The sequence below is a fragment of the Ovis aries genome, chromosome 7, assembly GCF_016772045.2.
Source record: "Ovis aries strain OAR_USU_Benz2616 breed Rambouillet chromosome 7, ARS-UI_Ramb_v3.0, whole genome shotgun sequence".
Lineage (NCBI taxonomy): Eukaryota > Metazoa > Chordata > Mammalia > Artiodactyla > Bovidae > Ovis > Ovis aries.
This window is the reverse complement of record NC_056060.1, coordinates 64,519,487-64,530,419: the sequence shown is the minus strand read 5'-3', so window position 1 is coordinate 64,530,419 and position 10,933 is coordinate 64,519,487. Positions and strand designations below refer to the sequence as shown.

The 10,933-nt window shown below is 41.9% G+C and overlaps 1 long non-coding RNA gene across 2 annotated transcripts in view; it reads left to right on the top strand.

Annotated features, from left to right (window-relative positions):
- Positions 1-400: 400 nt before the first annotated feature.
- The window catches only part of LOC121819986 (uncharacterized), a 50,111-nt gene continuing 39,578 nt past the window's right edge, over positions 401-10,933 (top strand). For both annotated transcript variants that reach the window (XR_006060397.2, XR_009601366.1), the window contains exons 1-2: positions 401-616; positions 3,984-4,101. This is a non-coding gene — a long non-coding RNA (uncharacterized LOC121819986). The remainder of the gene's footprint in view (positions 617-3,983; positions 4,102-10,933) is intronic.

The following is a 10,933-nucleotide window of genomic DNA, read 5'->3' as shown; positions in this document are numbered from 1 at the left end:
GCTACAGGCTAAACATAGTATTCAACCAATAATAAGTACTATTGTTTAATAGGATTCATCTCAGGTTTTTAGTTAGCAAAGTACTGTGGTTGCTTTTGTTGCTAATATTCACCTGACTGTCGCTAAGCTTGTGCTGTGAAAGCTGCAGATTTGTGTCAAAGTCCAAGAAGTTGCTGATTTGGGATAGATTAAAACTTCCTGTGAAAGACTGGATGCTTGGGGACAACTGACCCTGGGTCTAGCACTGGCCCCAGGAGAAGGTAACTGTCTTTGCTTTGCAAGTCTAGATAGTTGAGTGAATGATCAACAGATATTCATTCTCCTTTGCTGATAGAAAAGCAGAGAGAGTTAATGAGTTACTGGTGCCCTGGAACCTCTACTCTTTTTCTACTCTCCCACCAGGGCTCCACCCCATGTAGTGGCTCAGACGGTAAAGAATCCACCTGCAATGCAGATCTGATTTTAATCCCTGGTTGGGAAGATTTCCTAGAGAAGGGAATGGTAACCTACTCCAATATTCTTGCCTGGAGAATTGCATGGACAGAGGAGCCTGGCGCGCTATCCAGTCCATGGGGTCGCAAAGAGTTGGACAAGACTGAGTGACTAACACACGCAGGTAGGAATGGAAATGTTGAAAATGATAGGAAATGTTATTCCAGAATAGCCTCTGAATTTGGCACTGCATCAGCCATGGGGTGATACCCTGAGACCTGGGCAACATGATGCCTGTTCCAGAATCCCTGCTTTAGAGGATGCTGCTCAGACCCTTCTCTGCTTTGCCCCTCACCAATGGGGGATGGTAACCTGGGAAGAGTATCCACCCAGAGCTCATGCCTTACTCCTCTATAATCTGGGTACCCAGGACCAAAGAGATCTTGTCCAGATGACCCGAGGACTTCTCCCCAGGCCTCGGAAGGCCTTGTTCCTCAACCATCTTCCTGAGGGGTGCTAAGTTTATATATGTGCTGGAAGAGAGTTTGGACCTGAGAGATGTGGTGTCCACACAGGCACCCCAGGCCCTCCCAGTGCAGGATGGAGCTGCTGACGGCAACAAAGGGGCAGGCAAATAAGTGAAGCCTCCATTTATTATTTTTTTTGTCATGGCTGGGAGATGTTAGGAGCAGGCCCGCTGTGCAGGGCAAAAGGGAAGATGGAGCTTCAAAACCTTCATGGTGCTTCGCAAGGTTTTTTCCTTCCTTCCTTTACCTTCTTTTAAGTCTCTTAACATTTTCACATGACATCTCCCCTTGCTGCAGGTGACTTCCCAAACTATCCTTCTAACCTCCAGGATCCCACCTTCAGTTGCCATCTTGATTTCTCTGCCTAGAGGTCCCATCAGCACCTTGAATGCAGCATGTTTAAAACCAGAATCAAAATCACAATCTCCCATAATCAGCTCCAGCTTTTGAGATCTCCGCTTTGTCTAATCACACCAGATTCTATGATTATCCAGGCAGTTGTATTCAGAACCAGTTTTGACTTCCTGCTCTCCTCTACTGTCCTACTTTGTGTGTATGCTAAGTCACTCAGTCGTGTCTGACTGTGTGTGACCCTATGAGCAGTAACCCACCAGGTTCCTCTGTTCATGAGATTCTCCAGGCAAGAATACTAGAGTAGGTTGCCCTGTTCTCCTCCAAGGGACCTTCCTGACCCAGGAATTGAACCTATGTCTCTTATGTCTCCTGCATTGGCAGGTGGGTTCTTAACCATTAGTGCCACCTGGGAAGACCACTGTCCTCCTTTAATTGATTCAAAATTAATTAGCTAATTAATTCTCAACATGAGGCGAAACACCACTGTGCAAAGCCTTTAGTTCGCTTCCTCTCTCATTGCTGCACATTCCTAGAGTTTCATAGCTGCTTATCAGAAGGCGCTTTCCAGCTCCTCACCTCCTCCTGTTCTCTGTTCCACCCACCCTACAACTCCTGGCCCAGCTGCACTCATATCACTTCTCTGCCTAAGAGCCTTAAAAACTTGCGTTTGTTGATAAAATTTAGTAAAAACTCCCTAGCCAGTTATTGAATATATATTCCTGTTATCTCCAATCAGTTGGAGAAGGAAATGGCAACCCACTCCAGTATTCTTCCTGGAGAATTCCATGGACAAAGGAGCCCAGCAGGCTACAGTCCATGGGGTTGCAAAGAGTTAGACACGACTGGGTGACTATCACTCACACTCCTATCAAATCATTATAGTCTGTTAACATCTTCCTAAAATAATATCAAGAAATCTATTTTAAATTCGCAATTCTACTAGGTATTTTTTCTTTTCTCAATGCATTTTTTATTGTATAATATTTCACAACAGACAAGAACTGAGAATAATATGATGAACAGCATGCACCTGCTATTTAGCATTATCAGATCTCAACATTATGCTATATTTGTTTCAGACGTTTTTTTAATTTAAGAAATAAAACTTCGCTGATACTGTAAAGGTTCCCAGGTAGCCCAAACTCGTCTTCTTTTCCTCTTTCTCTATCAGAGACAATCTCTATTGTGAAGTTAGTCTTTATTACTACCATACATATGTTTGTACTACATACTTATATACTCAAAACTATATTATATTACTTTTATGGTTTGTAAACTTAATATAAAAGTTATAATTTAGCTATTATTTTTCTCTACCTATTGTTTTACAGCCTTAGTAATATTTATTTCATTTAATGACTATAAGTTATTCTACTTTATGAATATTCCACAATTATTGATCTGTTTCCCTTTGATGGGCATTTACTTATACTGTTTCCAATCCTTTGCTCTTATAAACAGTACACGCCTTGTTGTATGTGCTCCTCACACCTAAGTGTGAGAGTTTCTCTAGGGTTTATACCTAAAAGTGGACTTCCAGGGTTATCAATGTTTCTGTCGTTATTTACTAAAGTTCCCTGTCAATTGCACCCATTTATTAATACTTTCCCACTGGTGTGTGTGTGTGTGGGGGTTCGGGGGTTCTTGCTTCTCCATAGTCCTGCTTGCAGTTGTGATCATTAGACTTTAAATTTCATGAATAAAGTTTGTGGATTGGATCTCATTGCTTTAAATGACATTTCTCTGATTTTCAGTCAAGAAGACTTTGTTATTAATAGATAAGACACAGTATAAGCATGATAGAACCATGAAAGACCCATATATCCATGCAGTCTAAAAAATAAAGACCTCCGTCTAACAAGAGAGACCATAGAGTTAAAAGACAAGACCTACGCAGGAAGACTGGACATGCAGTGCACATGACTGCTGTGAACTCAGCATCCAGAACGCCAAAGGGCTCCTGTAAACTTTAAAACAAGACAATTCAATGAAAAATGCACAAACGTTATGAGCTGGCAATACTCAACAGCAAGAATCTCACACATTTACTGAGATTCCTGGATCTCTATAAATGTTTGCGGGATATTGAACGAGTGGAATGAGTGACTGAAGCAGATTTCTGCAAATGTCAGTGTCTTCAGTGGATTCCTGGGACTCAGGCCCTGAGATGGGGGTTTGTGTAGGGGAGGTTTAATGGGTACTGGTCTCATGGGGAGATGAGGAAGACAGGATTGGACAGAGTGAGAGGGGCATCTGGGAACTTTGGAGGAGGCTGGTCTTTCACAGGTATCGTAAACTGAGGACTGGGCTTTCTTGTCCTGGCATGCATTGGTTACCGGTTAAGGCATCCCTGAGGCGGAGAAGTCACCATTGGTGGGGCAGATCGCTTTGGCAGAGGGGACGTCCAAGGGGAGACTCTGCTGTGAGCCATCAGTAGCTATGCTCCTGGCAGCCAGGGGAGTGAGGCGGGAGCTGGGTGGGGCACACTCTGGCGTCCACTTCATTCACTATGAAGACCCAGGGAATTTGTCCAAGTACCTCTCATGATTCAGAATTCCTGCCTTGGAGTAAGAGAGCCCTGGGATGCATCCCAGATCCACTGCTAACCCAGATAGGTAATCTTGGGCAAGTTAACCAGTATCCGTTTCTCAGTCATGATTTTCTTTCCAGAAACACTGAGTAAAGTATCTGAGAATACCTACCTTGAGGTTGCCCTGAGAGTTAAGTGGATGAATATTCACAAAGAGCATCACAGAGTTCCTGGCACACATTTAATGCTTGATAAACAGTGAGTATTATTTTTTTATTATTAATACTTGTGGGGAAGAGCCTGTGTTTCTTTTGCTCTGTCAGCGGAGTACAGCAAGAAACTCTCTTGGAATGTGCTTCCGTGGCTTTCTTAGATAAATGGAATACTCGTGAGGTTAGTGGGATTTACAGCAGGCTTGTTCTCTAGTCTAAGCCAGTAATGCCTTAGCTGTTTAATAAAACATTTCCTGGTTTCATATTTAAAACTTCACTGACTTCCTACTCCTCCAGGCCGATTGTTATTTTTCTCTCTTTTTTTCATGTGACTTAATTCTTATAACAAATGGAAACTTCTTCAGCAAGAGAAATTATTCAGATGCCCCATCTTCTCTTTGACTGTGGCGAGTAGCTTTGGACATTAGAAAATTCTTTCTCTGTTAGAACTGGGTAGAATCAAATACATTTTAGAGCCAGAAGGACTCATAGACCTTAAAGATTATCAAGGGTAATTTTTTTTTTTTTAAAGTAGTGGGAATCTACCTCCTTCTACCCCATGCTGCCCTTTTTATAAATGAAATCATACACAGCAGCCCATGATTTGGAGCAAGAGAACACAGACTGGCCACAGTTGCAGTGGACAAGGAGACTAGAGGACTCCCTATCTGCTCTTTGTAGTTCACCTTTGAATATAGCTGTCCCTGAGGTTCTCTCTTGGTTATAGTTAGTGTTTTTTTTTTTTTTTTCCTTAAACTCACTGGTGTAATATAACAAATTCATTAAGATGAAGAAATGTCTGGTTTCTTCGTACTTCACTGGCTACTTCTTCTCTGTCTTCTTCACTGGCTCTTTCTCTTTTTCTACCTCTGGGACTCTTCCAGACCCTGTTCTTGGACCTTTCTTCTTTCTACAGTTGCATTTTTGATGATTCTTTTCAACCTCATGGCTTTCAACTCCATCTATATGCCATTGACTCCCAAATTTATATCTCCAGCCCAGGCCTTTCTCTTAAGCTCCAGACATATTTCCAGCTGCCTACTTGACACCTTTCTTGAATATCCAACAGCTCAAAATTAACATGTGCCAAACAACTCCCAGCTCCCCTGGCTCTTATTTAATCGTATCTCTGTCCTTTCAGTTGCTCCATCCCCCAGATCTTAAGAGTGATCTGTTCTTTCCCTAACTGTCCACATCTAATCCATCAGGAAATCCTGAGATCTCCACTTTTAAAATATATTTGAATCAGATCACTCCTTCATTGCTATTAACTTGTCTCATACCATCATTATTTCTCATTTGGATTTTGAAATAATGTGGACTCTGAATTGAGGTGGGGGGCACAATATAATTTATCATCCAAACTAGGACACTTTGAAGACCCAGAGGGGAGGGCCATGAATAAAATAGTATTGCAACACATAGCCCAAGACTGCTGTGGGCAAATAGGAGGTACAGTTTTCTTCCTTAACTCTTGCCTCTACCCTTGCTACCTTGAAGTCTAATACTCATATATCAGCCAGGGTGTCCCTGTTCAAATCCAGCTTTAGACCAGATCATATTTGAACTCCTCCACTGGGCTTCATTTCCCTCAAAATGAAAGCCAACCTCCTTCCAACGTTCTATTCTATCTGCTCTTCCATAGCCGTCCAACCATACTTCCTGTAGCTCTCTTCCCGTCTCTCCCTCCAGCAATCTCTTTGCTGTTTTTCAATCATGTCAAGCTTGCACCCACTTCAGAACCTTTGTATGGGCTGTTCCTCAGTCTGAAATGCTGTTCCTCTAGGTATTTGCATATCTCTCATCTCCTTCGATTGTTGTCACTTGGTCATGTAGACTTACGCTTACCATGTTATTTTAAATTATAACCACCCCCTTCTACTCCCCATTCCCTTTTGCTTTATTATTTTCAAAATATTCCTCTAATATTTTATATAATTTACTTATTATATTTATTTTCTGTTTCTGGTCAATAGATTGTAAGCTCCATGTGGACAGGGAATCATTTTATTTTATTTTTTACTTAGTTTCTGCTGTACCTCCTGAGCCTTGAACAGCACCTGGCACATAATTGAAACTCAGAAGGTATTTGTTGATAACTGAGAGAAGGAGCCAAAAGTTTCAAAAGGTTCAGTCACTAGACAAACTTGTAGAAAGTCTGAATCTAGAGCCAGCATCTCTGACTTCCCAACTCAAGGGGTTTGGGTGGGATTGTAGAGCCATAATGTGCAGTGAGGTAGCTCAAATACCAAAGTATTGTTCAGCTGAGCTCCGCTCTCACTGGCCATTTTGTCTTGTTTGGATCTGGATGTCATTTCTGACATCTGGATACAAAAAATGACGTTGGATGTGGATTAGAGAAATTCAGGAAGAACTAATTCTTAGTAGAAGTAAGTCTTAGATTTGAGAGCAGTGATGCGAAAACAAATGAAATCCTATTCAGAGGATGATCTGAGAAGGGTTTCTGCCTCAATCCTATTGAATGAGAGATTAAGATAGCACTTTTTGTGTTGACTGCCTCTGAAAACGTAGTTCTAAGAAATTGGCTCTGTTTGGGGAGGAGAATGTGAGCCTGGGGGCTGGGTTCTGTGCCTGCTTGGAAATCTTGGGCTCTCTGTAGTTATACTTCCACCTCCTGTTTCTTTGAAAATATAAATCTTGCCTTCTTGAAAATAGTAGGGTGATGAGTGAGTCAAATTTTCAGTATTAATATGAGAATTGCTGCTGGTAATGTGTGACTTCTTCCATTTCTTAGGCCTGAAATGTCCTCCCCACATTCTTTCCTAAGGTCCTTCCAAATAAGAATCCAAGGTTTAATTTTTTCCCATAGTTTGAAATATTTACATATTGCTTTGTATGGTATATGCTGTTTTCAAAATGTTATTTAACTGTTTTTGTGAAAGTCTTGTCTTGTATCTCCAGTTAAATTTAAAGTCTTCTGCAGGTAGAGGATGGGTGCTTGTGTGCTTTTTTTTTTTTTTAAAGTTTCTCTTAAAGTTATTTATCTCATAACTGCTGATGAAGGGAATGAGGAGACCATGATTCCACTTTCAGTTTAGACTTGACTACCTATATAATCTCTTATATTATATAAGAGATATAAAATTCAGTTTTCTCCTTTGTAAAATGGAAATAATAGTAATAATAATAATAAATGTCAGTTTTATTGGGGTTTCCCTGGTGGCTCAGATGGTAAAGAATCCACCTGCCAATGCAAGAGACAAGGGTTCGATCCCTAGGTTGGGAAGATTCCCCTGGGGAAAGAAATGGCAACCCACTCCAGTATTCTTGCCTAGGAAGTCCCATGGACAGAGGAGCCTGGCAGACTACAGTCCATGGGGTCACAAACAGTCAGGCATGACTTAGGGACTAAATAACAACAACAACAGCAATCTATTGGGTTGCCTTTCCTGGACACTCACTTTTGGGCATGAGTGAGTGTCCACTGCCTGCCCACTTCTATCTGTGCTTAGTCGCTCTGTTGTGTCCAGCTCTTTGTGACCACATGGCCTGTAGTTCTCCAGGCTCCTCTGTCCATGGGGATTCACCAAGCAAGAATACTGGAGTGGGTTGCCATGCTTTCTCCTCCAGGGGGTCTTCCCAACCCAGGAATCAAACTGGGGTCTCCTGCATTACAGGTGGATTCTTTACCAGCTAAGCTATCGGGCAAGCCCACTTCTATCTGCGAGGCTGTAATGGCTGGGCTCTTATAAGCCACATGTGAGTAACATGACACAGTCTCCCTACCCGAGGTGATTGACAAAGGATGCCTGGGCCCCTGACCAAGGAGGCCCTCTAAATACTTGCAGTAAAGACCACAAAATTCCAGTTTCATCTGGCCATTCTTTTAAACAAAGAAGAGACAAACTCAGAAAGTTTTAGTTGGTGACATTTTTTTCAACCACGCAGTTGAATCATAGAGAAAGCAGTGTTGCAGTTAGAATACAGACAAAAGAGAGGATTTGGGGGGTTTCCTGGACTAGAGCTTCCCACTTCCTCATTCTTGGGGCCCAGTTACATTCCTGCCCTGAGCTCAGTAAGATACTTTGGTATCCACATAATCAATTATTATTATCTGCTTTATTTAGCTTGAGTTGGTTTCTGTTACAACCAGAAGCAATGCTGATTAATGTATGATATTTGAAAATGATTTGCAAATCACATATAATAGATTGCTCTTCCCTTGTGGCTCAGCTGGTAAAGAATCCACCTGCAATGCATGAGACCTGGGTTTGATCCCTGGGTTGGAAGATTCCCTGGAGAATGGAAAGGCTACCCACTCCAGTATTCTGGCTTGGGGAATTCCATGGACTTTGTAGTACATGGGGTTGCAAAGAGTCAGACACGACTGAGTGACTTTTACTTTATAATAGATAATTACCAAGTAACTTTTTTTTTCTAAAAAAATATTTTGGCTGTGCCTCATGGCATGAGGGATCTTAGTTCCCTGATCAGGGATCAAACCCATGCCCCTGCAGTGGAAGTACAGAGTCCTAACCACTGGACTGCTGATGAAGTCCCTGAGTAGCTTCTTCTTTTTGATGGTGTTCCATAGTCTCCTCTTACACTTGAGCCCTAATGGCAGCAGAAATATGTTAAGCTTCTGAGGTGAATCAACACCATTACCTCCTCTTCTACCCCCAGTATGCACAGAGGCGTCCTTTGTTACCAGCAGTGACCATATATCCAGTGTACTATATCAAGCTGATACAGCTGTTTTCTGGGCAAGAAAGGAACTAAGCCTTTTGTGGTAGCAAGCTTAGATTGAATCAGGGAAGTAAGAAGGCATAGACCCTGAAATGACTGCTTCAACACAAAGTTTCCTAGAGAAATAATTTTTTTTTTTCCCGTGAGGGTGCTGGCACACTAGTGGTCTAGAGACCAGTGAAGCCATGTGATACTATTTCATAGCATTGCTTTCAGAATCATTCGAGGCCAGAACGTGCAGGGATCCAGGACTGTGCCTCACATGTAACACTGGTATGAGGTCCCTTTTGGTTTTGCTCATGATACTTTTTAACGTGACCTCAAGCCAAGATAAAATGAGATAGATGTGCTGCAGGGTTGGATGCAAAGATTTGTAAGTTGAGCTCTTTTCCTTTAATTTCATATTCAACTTTTAAAAACTTTAAAAGAGATTCAAACACAAAGGATGCATTCAAGTTTTCTACCCTTGTAGGAAAGTTGAAAATACGTGTACACCAGTATCCTGGCTGTTTGCTAGCTACAGTTGAGAGCACCAGAACCTTTCTCTACACTTCCCACATGAAGTCAGTAAATGAGGTTAATTGCAGGCACCCATATTGGAAATAATTTTGGAATCAGAAAATGGTGAACAACCTTGTCCTTCATGAGGAAGGTGTAGCTCTGTGTGGCAAATGTCACAGCTGGCATGACATGCCAAGGAAGATGCTATTTCTCTGTCACCTATTCTTTTAGGTGAAAACTCAAGTGTCTTGTTGACAGCTGACTAGATCTGTCTCCCATCACTGGGAAATGGGAGGAGGGTCTTGAACATACCTCCTTGAGGTGTTGTTTTTCTTTTTAAGATTTTTTTTTTGTGTGAAGCATTTTGAAAGTCTTCATTGAGTTTGTTACAGTATTGCTTCTGCTTTATTGTTTGTTTTTTTGGCCTAGAGGCATGTGGGATCTTAGCTACCCTACCAGCGATTGAACCCGCACTCCTTGCATTGAAAGATGAAGTCTTAACTACTGGACCACAAGGAAGTCCCACTGTGGTTGTTTCTAGAATGTGGCAGAAATGGATACGCCTGAAAAATGGGTGGTAGAGTAACATGATTTAAGCCATCTCCTGCTGAGAGGTGGCCAGCTAGCAAACCAACAGGGTGGCCAAGCAGAATCCTGGTCAGAGTTGAATTGAGTGACCCAGATGAGAACCACCAGGATTCCCTTAGCTGCCAGTTTACTGTGTGAGCATCCTGCCATTCCTAATGGGGTTTGCAGAGGAAACTTGTCCTCTCCAAGTTTACTCTCACCCCTCCCCCAGACTCACTGATTTTAATAGCTTTAAAATATTCTGGAAAATAAATGACCAAAGGATTTTTCTCTCCCCAGAGTTCTCTGCTAGGGCATGTTCTCTTTTACATTTTTGTTATTAATTTTCATTCTATAAGAGTTTGGTGACATGCCAATTTGGAAACACCCAACAAAAAGATTTATGGCATTGCAAATTATACACAATTAAATTGCAATTCAATGACTTAAGAATGTTCTAAACCTAAAAAATTATATTCTTTGGTTGATCTGCACATAAAACAAAGAGCAGGAAGGGGCACAATGTTAGTGGTCCACATACAGTATTGAATCCCAAGGTAAGTTGTAATGCTCTCGTGTTGATTTCTTTGTACTATGTTAGTTGCTCAGACATCTCCATCTCTTTGTGACCCAATGGACTGTAGCCTGTGAGGCTGCCCTGTCCATGGAATTCTCTATCCTGGAGTGGGTAGCTATTTCCTTCTCCAGGGGATCTTCCTGTCCCAGGGATTGAACCTGAGTCTCCTGCATTGCAGGTGGACTCTGTACCATCTGAGCCAATAGGAAAATTTCTTTGTGGGGGAATGAGTATTACACACTTCAAGGAGTACACACTTGGAATTAGATTTGGGTGTGGATCCTGGCTCTACCACAGCAAGTGCGTCATGTTGAGCAACTTAAATAACCTCTTAAAACCTCAGTTTCTTTTTTGGTAAATTGAGAGTAAAACCCCACCTTACAAAGTTGTTATGAGAATGAAATAAAATACTGAAGGGCCGGAGTCGCTCTAAGCCAAGTGAGCAGACTGCTTGGTGCCTTACGCCCACTCCCACCTGTCCTGAGGTTACATTTGCAACTAGCACATACCACATTGTTTTGATGCC